Source organism: Equus asinus, chromosome 26 (assembly GCF_041296235.1).
Source record: "Equus asinus isolate D_3611 breed Donkey chromosome 26, EquAss-T2T_v2, whole genome shotgun sequence".
NCBI classification, from domain to species: domain Eukaryota; kingdom Metazoa; phylum Chordata; class Mammalia; order Perissodactyla; family Equidae; genus Equus; species Equus asinus.
In genome coordinates, this window is record NC_091815.1 from 28,345,558 (window position 1) to 28,360,839 (window position 15,282).

Sequence of the window (15,282 nt, forward strand, 5' to 3'; positions counted from 1 at the left end):
GTGAGAAAGTTGGACTCTGAGGTGGGCTTTCCTTATTCCCACGTTTCCTGATTTGGAGGAGTAAGTCCTCCTCGTCAGAAAGATCTTGTAACATGAGAAGCATTTTTGAAGTCTTAGATTTAATCCTTAACCCTTCATTTAGACATAGTGCCATGAAGCACTAGACATAAGAGATTTCATCCCATTTCTTGGTTCTTTTGCAAAATAGATCCACATGTACTATGGTATTGACATTTACGGTCCCATTTTCTAGGCATTTCCCCCTCATCTTCCAGTAAATATTAGAACCAGGCTGTGTTACATACAAAGCTCATCTGCTCTCTGGTCAATGGGGAATACTCAAAAGACTTCCAATTCTGGAGGATGCCACCCAACAGGCTCTCCTTTGGGATGGAGATTACTTCCACATATTTTAAAGTCTTTTCTTATGATTTGTTTCCAAACTCCCAGGAGCAACTTGATACATTTAGTAGTGATGCAGATGCCAAACGTTTTTTGCAGAGGAGGTTTAGCACCCTATAGCCTGAAACAAGGATCAGGCCAAGTTTCCTCAGGCCAAGTTTAGCTAAGTCCAAACTAAATACTTAGGAAATAAATCTTGTGGATGCTGGGTTTCACCCAGGGACCACTGATAGGGAGGGCAGAGAAAAAAAAAGGAGACCTAGGAGTCCGGGAAAGCTAGACTGAGGAAAAACAAGATTAATGCCAAACATCCTCGACAATATTGTTAATGTTGACAAAAACAAACAAAGAAACAAACAAAAAACAGACTCAACAACTCCAGAGGGGGTTTGACCACATCTAAGGGGAACCCTCCTACAATCACAGGCACAACACTAAGACAGGCTCAGTGACTTTGGGGGGGGACTCAAACCCCCACTTCATCACTCCAGAGGAGACTCAATCTCCAGAGGGAACTCGAACACCTGACTAGGGAACAGAGATTGGTCCCCTTCACCCGTACTGAGCATTCGTCCTTCTGGAGTGGCCTGGTTTGCAATCCTTCCAACCATAGGTGGCTCTCAACCCCCTGAGCCAGGCTACCTCTGGATGGGGACTCAAAGCCAGGCTCCAATAGGCAAACTTTATGAGACGACTTAAAGAAATAACTCATAGCTGTGCCATGGGGTTGGCGCCACTCACCTCCATTGAGAGATCCTTCGAGCAAAGTGTTTGGTGCAGCTGCTGGGTCTCACAATGGGGCAGCAACATCAAGTCAGGGGCACAAGCACCACAACACAGTAAGCCCTTTCATGGTCACCAAATGTGTTACCAAAAACAAAGTGGGTTTACCTCATGGCAAGTTAAATAAGGCTCTCCACGAGAAGTAGTTGTCTTACAAAGTAAAGTATATTTGCAACAAATAGGAGACCATGCAGAATCATCTCCAAAGTCATGGCTCTCCAAAAAAAGGGAAGCAGGGACCTTTTATTTCAGATGGGAAATGAGTATTCAAAAGGGAGAGGTGGGTATTTGCTTGCCCAGGCTCAGTTGGAAAACATGCTTCCACATACACTGTAGGTTATGGTAAGAAGGCCTAATCTCCTCTTGGAGAGGTCTTAGCATTAAAAATAAGGTAAAGGTAAGTGAAATAAGCCAGACCAAGAAAGACAAACACCATATGATTTCACTCATATGCAGAATATAAACAAACACATGGAAAAAGAAAATAGTTCAGTGGTTACCAGGGAAGGGGGTGCAGGGGTAGCAATAGGGAGTGAAGGGTAGCACTTGTGTGGTGACAGACAAGAAATAATGTACCACTGAAATTTCATAATGATGTGAACTCTTATGAATCTCAATTAAAAAAAAAATAAATAAAATGGAAAAAAATTAAGTATTATAAAAAAAATTCATATGTAAATGCAAAATAATAAAGGTCTCCATGGCAAACAGAAGTTAAAAAAAATAAGGCAAAGATCATAGGCTTAGATCTTGTGGTGAGGTATCTCCGGTTTAGGGTGGTTGGTAATTGCATCTCCTTAACATAACAAAAGAAAAAAGACAATTTGGAAAAAGAGTTAAATGCTTCCAAACCCACCCTTGAGTTCCTAGGGGCAAGTAGTTGGTGACAATTTAACTAGCAAACCCAGGCTACATGTCTGCATTATATCTAACGTTGGTAACTTTGAGGACATGTCCATTTTCATCAAACCAACCATCTTAAATAAGCTTTCATTTACTAAAGATTATTTCATATCACATTAACTTGAAAGACATTTGGGTTAGTTTCTATTACATTTAGAAATAATGTAAGCATTTACTTTAAGCCAATTTAAACAGAGCTCTTAATTTTTGGCCATGCCATCTGGAGATAAAATATCACACATACATAACATACATACAGACATACATGCACAAGGACTTTGCAGCTATTGTTTTAAAACATTAGGACAATGTATTACACCTCTAAAAGTCTGCACAAATAATTTAACAAAGGCCCTTTTTGTTTAAATGTACAATTTAACCTTAGACCAATTTACCTTTGTCTACCAAGCTCTTACAAAAAAAAGCTTTTATTATCTTTTTTTTTATTAGCATCTGATATTAGTCTCTAGTTTTTATCTCATACTCTGTGGGCTCAGGCAATCCTATTCACCTTCCTTTTGTAAGTTCAATTACCTTTGTCTGAAGGGCACATTTATATGCTGTCTTACAATCATGCAGCAGGAACTTTCCCCAGTGAGTTGCACTGTTTATCCCCACAATACAATCTACCATAAAATCATGCAAAAAGAGATACAATCACTTCACATAAAGCACACAAATATATTAATTTTCTACAAAATTTCATCTGAATTTCATCAAGTCTTATAACTCCAATCAGTTTTCATTAGGACTTTATCAATAGGTCTTAGTCTTATAATTTTGGATAGGGGAAGCATTCCCTGTCAGACATTTTAAAATATACTCAGGCAAAGTTGATATAACCTCTTTATTGAAAATTACCTCAAACATTTCAAACTTTATAATTTTATACATATTTATACTTTTACGTTTTCTCACTTTAATTGTAGCCCTAGTCAGGGTCTTAAGGCTAGTCATTATTTTTTTTATTTCCTTTTTTAATTTGGCCTTTTCACAGATACTAATAAAACAGTTGTGATGAGAGCTCTCACAATTTTTTTTTTCCAATTTAGAAGTTTTCCCAATTTAGAAGTTTTTCCAACTTAAACAATCCATTATCTGGCCACATTGATGAGTAGGATCTTAACAGTGATTCATACTAATAAGCTTAACCATGGATGCAAGAGGTGTCCCCAAAAGAGAGCCAGAAAGTTCACTCCCAAAAATAGTCTAAGAAAGCAAAGGCCATCATTGCACAACAAGCAAAAAAGGTTGAGATGACAAAGGCCCCTAATGAAAGCAATCAGGACCCCTTATGACAAACTCCTCTAAGAACTGACATAGCTGGACAAAGAGAAGGTGTTCCAGAACTGGCCACCAAGATGTGTGCTGGTACATGCATTCTCCAGATGGCAGAAACCAGAAAGGCCACAAAGCCAAGCTCTCAAGAACAAGACAAAAGGAAAACCTCATCTGATGCACATTAACAACTTTAGCTAAGCATTGGGTCTCTTGGAGCCAGAATACTACCTAGGAGGGAGGTGCCATGGGGTTGGGGATTGTGTGTGCTTTACAGAGACCCTTGTCATTGTAGGGACATTGTCCTGAAATTGGTGGGGGGACCTGTGTCATCTACCCTGTTTCGTGACCCAACTTACCCTTTCATGGGAGACTTCATGAGGCAGTGAGTACACTAATGGCTCCTAAGTGCTTGACCCATGCCCATCAAATTTGCAGACTTTTTGACTTTCAAGATGCCTGTAGCAACAGCTTTCACCTCATGTGCATATTCCCAGATAATAGGCTTATAGATGCCCATGTCTTGCCCTATGCTTTTCAATTTTATGACAAATGACAAAAAAAAAAAAATGATAGAGACAAGGAAAAGTAGTCATCATCTCTGGGAGGAAAAGGATCAATTAACCAATGAGTGCTCAATGCAAATGCTAGAGTCACTGAGTCCAAGAAGCTAGCTTCCCCCAATTTTTGCTCCTGCTAATCTAAATTTAGAAAAAGAAAAAACTCACCACTCTCATTTCCATTGGACCCTGCAGGCAGAGATCCAGGAGACTGACATGGTAACAACTCTTACCTCCTGCTGGCTCTTATCAGGGGTCCAGGATCTCTCAGGTGCAGTAGTCCAGGAGTGAGCAGTGTCCAGCCAGTGAAGTTTTATCTCATCCAAGTTGCCAAACACTAGGGGAGGAAGAACATTTCCTCTACCCTCTCTAGGTCCTTCTGGCAGGTCTACGAATTAAATTGGCGTGAGAAAATCAAATAGAGCTTTGTAACATGTGTCGATGCAAATAATCCATAACAAATCTATAAGTCAAAATTGGGGTGAGTTTATTATGAGCCAGATCTGAGGACCACATAGCCAGGGAGAGTCCTTTCACAAAGGAATGGAGCACTCCAAAGAAGTGGGGGTGTACAGAGTGGTTATATACCATCAAAGAGCATGTATCACATATGATTGGAATGTCCCTTTTACAATAGTCATGAGATTGCTTTGCTGGCACAGCATTTCACACAGCAATTGATGAACACAGCAGATAGCAGGTCTCTGCTCTCGAGCTGGGTGGTCACAGGGTGAGCACAGCAGACCAGCAATCAATCCTTAGTTTAGGGAGAGATGCTTATCATTAAGGAAATGCCAATGGGGGGAAAGTTACATTCTTATCTTTAAAGGCATTGTTCTTGTCTTTGGGACATAGTAAATATTTAAAGTAGATATATAATGCATGCCCAACAGCCATGTCAGGCCCTTTTGGAAAAACAAATTCAGGCCAAATTAGTTTTACCCCAAATGTCTTCCTCGTATACTCCAATATATCCTATTGCTTGTCATTTATTTATCATTTTTCCCCTTTTGATCTATAATCTTTTGATAGAAAGCACTGGTGATCAAAATATTGTCCCTTGGTGCCAGGGTGGTTGCTGCCTGCCCTGGATCCATCATGTCCCTTGGTGCTAGGCTTTTATCTCATTTATTTGCCCAGTTGAGCACGTTGGAAGAAAATAATCAGATATAGTGGACAAGCATAGAGGTATATATACTAACAGAGGAAGGATTTCATAGGTTATATAATTTTCAATTAATTTTAGATTGTTACACAAACATTGTATATGTGCTTTTCTATGACTCCTTATGTTTACATTGTTCACAAATATAGAACACGTACAGTAACAATGATAATAATTCAATATATTTGAAAAGATTAGTTTAAAATGAGTTCTTAGGCATAGTCCTTATTGAACTTATTGAACAGGGTTATAAGACATATAAGACAGGTTGATCAACTATCTCAAGTCTCTGAGCAGTCGTTACTCTAGCTTGCATGACAGTCTTATAACACTGAGTAAAGAAAACAGCAATTATTTTGAATATTATGACTAGTACAAGAATTTCAAGAAGTAATAGAAATAGAAATTGCAATCCAGATCAAAAAAGAGAACTGATACTGGAAGGGAGCCAACCAAACAAATCAAGACTATCTGTAGGATCACTTAAGGCATTCAGCTATTTTTTTTTTCATGTGCTTTAGCAGAGATGACACATTGGAAGACTTATTATTTGTAAAAACACAGCATTCAGTTTGAATGATATATATGTACCACCTTGGGATGTGTTTAAAATATCTAAGGCCATTTTATTTTGAAGGACAGCTTTTTTCATTAAAGACATTTCAGTATTTAATAAAGCTATTCCTGCTTGACTACTGTTAAGGGCTTCTGTATGTGATATGACATCCCAAAGAAGGAACAAATATAGCTAAATGCCATACCAGTTAGTGGCCATACCACTGGAACCCTGAATGAGCCCAAGTGGCTTTAAAGAGACGGAGATTGGCAAAAGGTGTTAGTTCAGTATGAATCCTTCCTTGCATCTAAGGGAAACTCAGGGTGCAGTGTTTTAGCCATCCAGGCTAATAGAGAGACCTCAGTCTTTTTGAACATAGGAAGTTATTTTAATAAAACATAGATCTTCTGTCTTTTAGATAAGCTTAAAAATAAAGAAAAACCATTTATAACCTGTTTATCAAGAGCATACTAAGAGTTTAAGAAAATTATCCCTTTTAAGAGAAAGAGAAAACCAAATTCTAACTTTTTGTACCAGCCTACTCCTGATATTAAAATTTATTCACTTAAATTTATTTTCATCTTAGCCAACTTGACAATGCATAAAACTCTTTCCTCAGGGTTCCTCTTCAACAAACCTTCTATAAGTTTCTTTTTACATTCAGAATTTGTCCCATGCCTTTCTTTTTTCCTCCTACGACTTTGGGACAAATTTATCTTTCTTTCTTTCTTTTATTTTTTGAGGAAGATTAGCCCTGAGCTAACATCAGCTGCCAATCCTCCTCTTTTTGCTGAGGAAGACTGGCCCTGAGTTAACATCCATGCCCATCTTCCTCTACTTTATATGTGGGACATCTACCACAGCATGGCTTGCCATGTCTGTACCTGGGATCCGAACCTGTGAACCCTGGGCCACTGAAGCGGAACATGCACGCTTGATCACTGTGCCACCGGGCCAGCCCCAAATTTATCTTTCTTAAGAAAATAAAAATATTTCCATTCTTTATACCTTCTTTCCTTGAATACAAATATATTTTCCTAAATTTTTAGTAGCTTTAATCACATATATTAGAATTTTTAACCCTTAGAAACCTTAATTTTTGGTGAAAACTAAGAAGTAAGCAATTATAAACTTTCTTTTACATAGCATTTTGTGGATTGGCAAATTTATAAATATCTTTTATAATTTCTAAAAACATGTTACTTTATAGTACAATCTTTTAATAAAATACAAGACATGTTTACTAATATACCTAAACACTTTTTAGTTTTTCTGTAACAAGAAGCCAAGAGTAGATAAACTTATATTTAATAATTAACATCTAATGTTTTATCTTATTTAGAGATGATCTAGACATTTAATGAATTTTTATAATTTAAATTAGCCTATAAAAACTTCAAAGTTTCAAGTTACCAAAGAGATTTTGGAAGCTATTTTAAGTGCAAACACATAACACATAATTATTGTTGAAAGTTCACCCCATACTCATCTTTTACACATCTATTTAGTTGTCCCCAATAATTGTATAGATTGCCTACAAGACTTCATGAGACATTAGACAAAATTAGCCACCCTTTATGTTATTATTTTTGTTAACTAGTTTTGTAATAGAGATAACATCAGTTTATTTGACCAATAAATGCAGAATAAAGGTTGCACATCTGCATCACATCCAATGCTGATAACTCTGAGGATTGTCTATTTTAATCAAACCAGCAAACTTAAATAAGCTTTTATTTACTAAAGATTATTTCATATCACGTTATCTTGAAAGACATTTGGGTTAGTTGTATTTAGAAATAATTTTTTTCTAAGTGCTTACTTTAAACCAGTTGAATAGAGCTTTTTGGAAATTACACCATCTGGAGGTAAAATATCACTCATTTGTAACATACATATATAGACACACACACACAAACAACAGATGCAACAAAAATGTTATAGCCTATGTTTAAAAAAATTTTAGCAGTCTGCATCTGCAAAAGCTTCTTTTCCCATTTTTGTTCCTTTCTTTCAGTCTTAGGAGTCTGTGATGGGCTAGATTTTCCTCTTTTGTTAAGCAATTGAAAGTCTCAGCATAAAGCCAGCTGGAGTTTGGAGGGGAGGGTTCCCATTTGGGAACTGGCTGGGCTTTTAGAAACTCCATTTCCCACTTTTCTTTTAGTTTCATTTTGCTATAAAGTCTGAATAATTTCTAAGGACAGTGTAGTGGTTCAGAAGTGTGCTGCTTGTGAGTGTTACTCCCTAAAGAAAGGTAATAAACACTCCCTTACATGCCTCAGTTTCTCCCGCCAGCAGCCTAAAACCGCCATGGGGGCTCAGAGAGTGGGTGACCAACTCCCCATATGTACTTCCCCAGACGAAACTTTAATTAATTAACATGAATGATAGTGGAGTTCCCTATGGGACTGCTACACATCATGAGGATTTGATCCTCTTACACTCCTGCTAAGGTTCTTAGTCACCTGAGAATGTCTTTTAGCTGAGAGGAGAAATGCCCTTTTTCTTCAGAGCTGAACATGTTCAGTCTCTCATTTCTCCATCAAACAGTTTTTTTCAGACTTTATAAACACAATTCTTTCCAATTTAAAGCCAAATTAAAAAGGTCAGCCTGCCCCGTTCACTCCAAAGTTCCCCCTAGGCTCTCCTGGCCTAGGAAATTCCCCCTAGGTTTCTCTTTCCTAGGAATTCCCCCTTCTAGGTTCCTCTATCTAGGGTCTGTACCAGTGTCCCCTTAAGACACCTAGTCTTAAGGTTTGAAACAGTGCATATAAACTCTGGACCATTCACTTAAAGTAAAGAGGTCAGGGTTCCAGGAGAACTCACCAGGGTCACCTGAAGAATCCAGTGATCCAGGGATGCTCAATGACCCCTATTGGTACCAAATGCTGGTTCAGTGTAGATTCCAGGTGGTCTCCAGTGGGTTTCTCTGAAATCCTGCCGTGACTATGACAAGAAATGTCGATGCAAATAATCCATAACCAATCTGTAAATAAAAATTGGGGTGAGTTTATTATGAGCCAGATCTGAGGACCATATATCCTGGGAGAGTCCTTTCACAAAGGAATGGAGCACTCCAAAGAAGTAGGGGTGTACAGAGTGGTTATATACCATCAAAGAGCATGTATCACATATGATTGGAATGTCCTTTTTACAATACTCATGAGATAGCTTTGCTGGCACAGCATTTCACAAGCAATCGTTGGACACAGCAGGTAGCAGATCTGTAGTGTTGACAAAAATAATCCATAACCACTCTATAAGTGAAAATTGGGGTGAGTTGATTATGAGCCAGATCTGAGGACTAGCTTAGCCTGGGGCTTTCCTTCCCAAGGAAGGAAGGGCACTAAAGTGGTGCGTACAGAGTGGTTATATACCCTCTTGTGAAACCAGCAAACAGTCATTGATGAAGCAGCTAGGGACTAAACTTTTTTTCATTTTTGCAATTACTGATTATAGCTTTTAGCTATTTAACCCACCCTTTGTTAACTGTGTTGTTTAGGCAATATGCTATCTGATTCCCACTAGGTTCCTAGAGATAACATCTCCCTGGAGCCTGGGTCACCATGATAATGGGTATTTGAGCTGTTCTTCAGGAATTAGAACCCCTTTGTCCACTCCAGGCTGGTTGAGACCACCAGCTCATCAACTGGGCATGTGCAGGTATCCGATAGGCGACCTTTTGACATCAAGAGGCTAAAAACTCCACCCTCAGGTCATGCTCACACCACCATTTTGTGAGCATGCATCCCATGAAGAGACATGGAGTCTGACTACGCTTGTGCAGATCATCAATTACCTCACCTCTCCTCACCTCCAATCATCCATCTCCATATTTCAGACCACCTTGCCCCCATCCCATAAATATCCCTGAATCCCTATTTTCAGGGAAGTGGATTTGAGACTCATTCTTTCACTTCCTCACATGGCTGCCTTGTGATTAAAACCCTCTCTCTGCTGCAATCTTATTGTCTCGGTGTTTGGCTTTCTAGGTGGTGGGCAAAAATGAACCTGGTGTGTTAACACTTGGAGCAAAGAGCATACATCACATATGATAGGAAAGTCCTTTTTACAACAGTCACAAGATTGACTAGCTGGCACAACACAGCTGTTCACACATTAGGTAGTAGGTCTGTTGTCTCGAGCTGGGTGGCCACAGGGTGTGTGCAGCAATCAATTCCTAGTCTATGGAGAGATGCTTATTATTAAGGAAATGCCAAGGTGGAGGAAATTGCATCTTTATCTTAAGGCCATTTGTTCTTGTCTTTGGGACATAGCAAATGATTAAAGCAGATATACAATGCATGCTCAATGGCCACGTCAGCACCTTCTGGAAAAAGAAAACAAGGTTAGGTCGAATTAGGTTTACACCAAATGGCTTCCTTATATACTCCAATACGCTGTTGCTTGCCATTTGTCTGTCAGTGGTCTCGAGTGGGTGGGCACAGGGTGAGAACAGCAGGCCAGCAATCAATCCTTAGTTTAGGGAGAGACGCTTATCCTTAAGGAAATGCCAATGTGGGGGAAGTTACATTCTTATTTTTAAGGGCATTATTCTTATCTTTGGGACACAGTAAATACTTAAAGCAGATATACAATGCATGCTCAATGGCCATGTCAGCCCCATTTGACAAAACAAGCTCAGGCCAAATTAGTTTTACACCAAATGTCTTCCTCATGTACTCCAACATATCCTATTGCTTGTCATTTATTTATCACATGTATACATGGGAGAAACTCAGAAAAACTGGGTAACTTGCCAAAATGGCCAAGGCTGCCAGCTTAAAATACTATCTTCAGCTAAAGACAAAGGAGGATGTAGGGGCTGGGGGAAGTCAGTCATGGGAGATTACCAGAAAAGCACAGTGAACAAGAGTAAGGTTATTACGCAGATTTAAGTCTTCCCCTTCTCTATTGATAAGGGTTTCTAGGGACAGGTCATCCCCCTCTTCCTGGTACAGAGAGGGAGATATGTTTACAAATGGAGATTTCCCTTACAAATGTGTATGTATCTTACAAAGGGCAACTTCTACTTGGTTTTCAGAGCTTTTCCCCTGTCTGCACTTTCTTAAAAGTAACCAGCCCCAAATAATCCTTATGCCAAAGATACACATTTTGGGGTGGCCAGTTATGATCTCCCATAACTCTGGGGGTGAAAAAGGGACAAACTGAGTGATGACTGGTGAGGGGACCTACCCTCCATCTCCAGTGTCACCAGTCTGGCCTCTCCTTTCAGTGATAGAGATCCAGTACTGGTGTCTCAGGAGCTGCAGTTCCCAGGTGTGAAGGGGGAGGTTTCCTGTGTGTCCTGGATGAGAGGATAGTGGTGGTGAGAGGTCAGGTAGCTGTGGGCTCCCTGGTTCTTGGGGGATGGTTGTAGGGACACCCTCCCTCTCCATGTCTGTTGACTGAGCTGTGGCTCTGAGCCTGTCTATGTGCTCCCTAACCATCCCCAGGGCCTCTGTCCTCTGCCTGGCTGACTTTCTTGTGGTCACCCTGCCTTCCCCATGGGTGGTGCCAGGCAGGGAGTGGGGAGCAACACAGGGACCCCTGAAGAGCAGGCTGGTCTGAGGCCCTTAGAAGAAGCAGGCAGGACAACGGAGGCACATAGGAGGGGCCCAGAAGTATCTATTGGACCAGAGATGGACATCAGGCTCCCTCTCTTGATTAGCCAAAGCCACATTCCTGGGTTAATTTCCTGCTAATTGTCTGTGTTTGTCCTGATGTCGCCCCCTGGAGGGTACGAGGAGACCTGCAGCCGGTGTCCCAAGCTGCACCAGGGATGCTGGCCAGTCTCCAGAGGGTGTGAGTTGTCTCTTAGCCCTGGACAGAGATGGGTTCTGACCTCCAGACTGAGAATCCCTTCAGCCTGCATCCTATCACTGAGGGTCCCCAGGCTGCCTGATTCCATCCCAGTGCAGGGTGAGCCCAGGGAGAGGACAGGCATTGTCCAGTGGACTCCTGATCCAGTGTCCTGTGCTTCCTGGTGGATGTGCTGCCTCAGGAGGAGCTCTCTGTCCCCAAGGCTTCAAAGGATGGACCCAGTGAGTGGTCTCTTGGGGTCTCAAGTCCACCTGTGAGGTCTCAAGCCCTGGAGGGCTGGACCCCAGAATGGCCTGTGTTTCTCCCATCACAGCACTGGGGCATTGCATCCAACTCATCTGTGTCCCTGTCTGTCACGTGCTCTAGGTCTCCTCACAGGGCTCAGGATCTGGAGGGGCTCCACATGGAGACTTAGCCAGGGGATCCCATGGGTTCCTCTGTTACAGGAGAGGAGGCCCCTGTGGGACCCTCAGCCCCTCTGAGATGGAAGCAGAGACATCCCGGTTTTCCTGTCACATCTGCATTGGAAATACCCCTTGTTGCCCTGACACTTTTGGCTGGTGAGATGCCTTCATGGGTCCACAGCCAGGTGTCCCCACAGACCAGGGACCCTGGGGATGGGGAGTCACCCCTGACTTCCTTTGTGATCAGGGTAGGGCTTGACTTCCCTGGTGGTAACTATATCTGGGGTGGAGTATCCAGAGTTTGTGTCAGGTCAGGTCTCTGTGAGACAGGCTCCTGGCCCAGGCCCTCCGGGCAGAGAAGTCACTGCCCAGACAAGGTAGAGATGGGGAGGGGGCACGATTTTCTGGGAGGAATGGTGATCTAACCTCTCACTGTTAGGAGGCCCCTGTCCTCCCTCCTAACTCTACAAGGGGTACAGTCCTGTCCCTGGGACAGTTGTGGGTATTTGCTGGCCTCCTCCCATGATGTCAGTGCCTTTGCGTCTACAGGGAAGGTTCTCTGACTCCCAGATGTCACAGGGGGGTGACAGGCTTCTGTTGTGTGATTTCCCTCATCCATTTAACAGTGTCTATTAAGCATCTGTTACTGGGTACAGACAGGGATGGCTGGATATCTGGCTTGGCTTGTTTCCCATCCTCGCAGACATCGTGGCTGGAGTGGAGGCTTCTCTTCAGAGTTCCCGCCTGGGGACAAGGAAGGGACCCGATGTTCTCATCTTTCATCAGGGATTAATCATGGCAGCCTGTGCTCTGGCTCCACCTTCTGCTCTCACTGCAGGTTCATTGTCAAACTTCCATCTCCCATCTTGGCACCGCCAGGGGACTCAACACCAGCTCCCTGTCCCAGGGGTCTGGAGGCTCTTGGTATTGAGCCTAGCAAACCCGACACCTTATGTGACACTCCTAGCATTGGAAAGAAGGGCCGGTGATGAGATCAGGGCCGTCTCATGGGAAAGTGCCTCCAAGCCTCTGGGACTGCCACCTGCAGGGACTGGCAGGTTGTCCCAGGGTATCTTGGCGGGTGGTCACAGGGTCCCAGTGCACCCAAGAGCTGCCCTTGAGAGTGAGCATGGGGATGGTTCTTAGAGTAGGTATTTGGTTTCCAGAACTTCCCAATATCCGATATCCGTGGATGTGGCTGGAGGCGAAGATCGCAGGGTTCTGGTGATGGTTGGGACGGAGCCACACAGAGCGTGAGGGACTCTCTGGCAGCAGGCCCGGCACTGGGGTATCAGTGTCACAGGGACACAGGAACATCAGGGCACAGGGACAGTCCAGGGTGCCTCTTACTGTCTTGAGGACCAGAGGAGCTTGTCCTGCTACTAGTAGGAGGCGGTGGGATGTGGCAAAGGGTCTAGGAGCCGTAACTGGTTTTGTATTTGAGATTTAAAGAGAAAATGGGAGTCATTTCTAATAGGTCACAAAACTAGATGGCCTGTTGACAGAAGGGCACTCTTACATCATTGTGAAAATGAACATAATGCACTGGATTCTCTTTTAAGGAAAAACAAATTATTTTAGTTTTATCACTAACTGTGATGTATGCTTTATTCTCTAGTTCATTGTTAAGCTCACTTTTTGTAGTTTATCTCCTAAGGAAATGGTGAAAGCTGACAAGGATCCATGTTTCAGCACAGGAATGTGGATTTTATGGACTCTCCTGTGATTTTAAGCTTTCATGTGTTCCTATAGATCTTCTGTGAACACTAATGTGTTTTCTCTTTGTTTCTACCGGTCATCCCTGCGGAGAGAGTCATGTGTCCCCCTGAGAGTTGGAAAGCATCTGACAGCCAAAAAACGTGTCCAAGTCCTTTTGGGTGATGATGACGGCACTCAAGTGGAGGTCTGTTCAAGGTGGGTGAAGGCAAGTGTTTTTCAGAACTTTCCCCTCAAAATCAAGAGCAGAAGCCACCTCTTGGGTCTGTCACAATGTTGGGATGGATGAAGGACAGAAATAGAGGTTGATAATTTAAATGTCAAATCCAAGATGGACAAGAGATTCTTCCCAGAGTGGGAGAGTGGACGGGTGAATGGTGAGGATGAGACTGGAACCAGCCTAATGAGACAGGGCCATCTGCAAGGCCCCTGGCCTAACAAGATAAGGTCCCTAACCAATCGGCAAGCTAGGAGAATCAGACAGAGGCCACCAAGATTCACATTTTTCAGCCTCTGGACTTTCCTGGGCTTAGGCATTTATCCTAGCACCTAGGAGTCCACTGAAGTGACCCTAGACTCATATCATAATAAAAATCACACCCAGAGGTGGAGAGCTGGCATGCTAATGATCCATGAGTCGCATGTAGCAGCATGCTACATGACAGTGCAGGCACAAGCACGATCCCACCTCTACATGCCACGACGAGGCCCTCCTCTCCAACTTTTGCCTAAGAAAAGCCCCACCATCCTGCTCCCTAAAGAGCTGGTTACCTTCCCCTTTCCTTTCTGCACTGGCTCCCTTGTGCCTCTCCTGTGCAACAGCTAATAAACTTTTACTTTGCTACTCCTGTTTGTTGTCTCTCTTGATTTCCATCCTGGGGGACAATAAGAACCTGATGTGCTGGTAACAAGGACATTAAAAAGACCTCCTTCACCCTAATGAGAGAGCATCAAAGTCTCCTGTGGTTTGGAGAGGGGCCCCAGGTTGGGGGGTAGGACGCTGTCAGCCCACATTTGCTTGGAATGAGACCCTGATACTGGCCAGTCTCTGACGAAGTCCATTTTTTGGGTATAGATTCATACTTAAGGAATGATGTCAAGGTGTATGACTCCAAAAATAAAGAGAAACTCCTATGATATAATTTTCTTCTTAATATTTTTTCCTAATGATAGACTGACTTTGCTAAGGTGCCTCATAAGATGATAAGAACATCAGAGTAGACTGTCTAATGACATTGTGTATAGATTTGTTATCATGTATTTTTTCATCCCAGCGTCTATAGCATTTCCCTCATCTCACTTTGCAGTGTAACCCAATGGTGTCATTCTGACTTGTGGTTACACCCTTTGAAAACCACAGTCTTCTAGCTGGTGAGATATAGGCATCCGTAAGTTAATCACCCCTAAATATGCCTCCTTCTGAACCTGAACGTGCCCTTAGTCCAACGTCAGCCTTAATCTCTCAGCTCTCCTGGCCTCTTTTGCTCTTCTTCCAGCAGGAACCATCCACTAGAGGGCACACCTGCTCCTCCTGAGCTTCTGTGGACCTTTTTCATCACCTGAGACCAATGCAAGTGTTCTTACTGCCACAACCCCCAGGCCTCAAACATTTTTTCGATTTGTTCTGGGTGAAGCTGCTGGGACAGACATCAGGGACTCGAGGGAGGAACCTTCGATTGGAGGATGTGGCAG

General features: G+C 42.6%; 1 protein-coding gene across 8 annotated transcripts in view; it reads right to left on the reverse strand.

The window, feature by feature from the left end:
• The window catches only part of LOC106847957 (hormone-sensitive lipase-like), a 56,435-nt gene that overhangs the window by 29,400 nt on the left and 11,753 nt on the right, over nt 1-15,282 (reverse strand). For 7 of the 8 annotated variants that reach the window (XR_011498724.1, XR_011498723.1, XR_011498726.1 and 4 more), the window contains 2 exons: nt 8,474-8,633; nt 4,160-4,314 (listed from right to left, as the gene is read on the reverse strand). The gene's annotated coding sequence lies outside the window, so the exon portion shown is untranslated. Of the gene's footprint in view, nt 1-3,067; nt 4,315-8,473; nt 8,634-15,282 lie in introns of those variants that run through there. The other variant, XR_011498729.1, reaches the window with a different exon arrangement.